This window comes from Oryctolagus cuniculus, chromosome 7 (genome assembly GCF_051225735.1).
Source record: "Oryctolagus cuniculus isolate XC-2025 breed Fujian yellow rabbit chromosome 7, ASM5122573v1, whole genome shotgun sequence".
Lineage (NCBI taxonomy): Eukaryota > Metazoa > Chordata > Mammalia > Lagomorpha > Leporidae > Oryctolagus > Oryctolagus cuniculus.
In genome coordinates, this window is record NC_142873.1 from 23091137 (window position 1) to 23093555 (window position 2419).

General features: G+C 45.8%; 1 pseudogene; it reads left to right on the forward strand.

Moving 5' to 3' along the window:
- Positions 1 to 549: 549 nt before the first annotated feature.
- On the forward strand, positions 550 to 987 carry LOC100345288 (large ribosomal subunit protein mL42 pseudogene; annotated as a pseudogene).
- Positions 988 to 2419: the final 1432 nt, after the last annotated feature.

Sequence of the window (2419 nt, forward strand, 5' to 3'; positions counted from 1 at the left end):
ATTCTATTTTCCTTCTAACACCTTTTCCTTGCTGAGAGGCTAGAAAGATAAGCCTACATTGTCTAGATTCCTTTACAGTTAGTCTGGATGGAATTAGAGTCCATCAATTAGAAGCACTCACGCAAGATTTGGAAGATGTCACTAAGACTAAAACTGACTTCTTGCCCTTGTTAATATTTTGTTTTGCAGGTAAAGTCGTGGAATAGTGACAGCATTCCAGTCCCCAGCTTCTTCGTGCCTGGGCAGCAGCAATGCAGTAAAAGGCAGGTCCTCACGGAGAGGCCGAGGAGGGGACAGGCTGCAACTTTTCCTTGATTCTCAGAGTGTCCTTTATTGTCTGCAACTTCTCAGGGCTCAAGTGCCTGAGCTTTGTGATTTGGTGTTTAAACACCTGTTATGACAAAGCTATAAGTGCCATCATCAAACCCAATTATGGAAGGTGGCGTGCCAGCAGAACAAAAATTGGTGTGTCTAGAAGCAGACTTTGAAAGCAGTTTTCTTCAAAGCATCTTTTTTCATCCCCACTGATAAGCGGCATCTTGATACACCATGGCAGCGGCGGCGGCGGCAGCGGCAGTGAAATGGGTGGTATCAAAGAGGACGATCTTGAAGCATTTATCTCCAATCCAAAACGGAGCTGTGTATTGTGTTTGCCATAAATCTATGTATTCTCTCCTTCCAGGTGACTGTAATTGCAAAGAGCCTGCTTTGACATCGGACGGCAGGACAGTAGGACGCTGTCACCCTTCTGTGGACATTGCAAATGAACATACAAAACCTATCCTTCAACCAGATCCTGTGCTTAATAATGAAGAAGCATCTAATCAAGTGCTGAAAATCAGATTGAAAGAAAAAAGTGAACACCTTGAGCAAGGACCCATGAAAGAAAAACTTAGCAGTATGTTCTTTACTTCTAAGCACTGTTGGTAACCTCGTGGACATGATCATAGATGTTGTAAGAAACCGGATCTTCCAGAGGACAGATGATACTGAAGTTCTTGGAATCAAACAGCCATGATCCTGTGCCTCATTTTCCATTTGAGAAAATGCATTCTGGTATTTTCACATTATATGTTATGTAATAAAATAATCATTAAATATTAAAAAAAAAAAAACCAGCTACGGACATCCTAAACTATTGTTCTGGGCTCAGAAAAGGGACAAAAAGTGGGCTTTGTTTTTGGTAGATGTTAAGGACAGTGTTCTCAAACCTGGATGCTCTTTTATTAGAATGGCTAGGAGGGGCTGGCACCGTGGCTCACTTGACTAATCCTCTGCCTGCGGAACTGGCACCCCGGGTTCTAGTCCCGGTTGGGGTGCTGGATTCTATCCTGGTTGCTCCTCTTCCAGTCCAGCTCTCTGCTGTGGCCCGGGAGTGCAGTGGAGGATGGCCCAAGTGCTTGGGCCCTGCACCTGCATGGGAGACCAGGAGGAAGCACCTGGCTCCTGCCTTCGGATTGGCACAGCGCGCTGGCCGTAGTGGCCATTTGTGGGGGTGAACCAACGGAAAAAGGAAGACCTTTCTCTCTGTCTCTCTCTCACTGTCTAACTCTGCCTATCAAAAAAAGAAAAAAAAAGAATAGCTAGGAGGTCTAATAAAAAGTTCAAGATCCTTCTCAGATATTCTGGTATAATTGGCACACATGCAGCTGCACAGGACCTAGTATTCTAAACAAAGCTCTTCAGGTGGTTCTTACTGTGCAGCCTGGGTTGAGGTTGCCTGGGGAGAGAGGGGCAAAAAGGAACACGGAAGAGCAGATGCTGAAGAATAAGTGTAGCAAATCAATAGAAGACAGCTGTGTGAGATCCAGGAATGGTAGGAACACAGGAACCAGAGAGGGCCAAACACCCCTGCGGATGGTGGGAGACACTCATTCTATCAGAAGCTGGCTGGAAGCAGAAGCACGTTTTGAAGCTGTGGTCTGGGCTTTCTTGCTGGTTGTAGAGGAGTCTTGCTTTAGTTGGGTTAAGGAGTGGCGTGACTTTTGATGACTTCTCTCTCTCCAGTAGGGGTGGGCCACGGGAGAGCAGCAGGACCTTGGGTTCACAGGCTTAGGATGTGTGCTTTTTCCAATTCTTGGTGGGTAAAACTTCATATTGTTAGATGCATCCTCTGGAGTATCCAGAAACTCCTCTTTAATCAGAGCTGGGGATAACAGAGATGGTGATGGGTGAATTTCAGCCTCCTTCTTGTGGATGGTGTGGACAGACTGCCAATGGTGGGGTAGACCCTGAGTGTAGATGGTGGCCGTCACTGGTAAACTACAAGGTTGGTGACTGGATATCAGCAAGGTGGTGGATTAAATAACATGCCAAATTATAGTGTATAGTGTGTGTAGTACAAGACACTGGAGTTAGGGCGACTCCCATTCTCCTTTTTGGGTTCCTGTTTCTTGGTCTGTCAATTATTAGTAGCTCC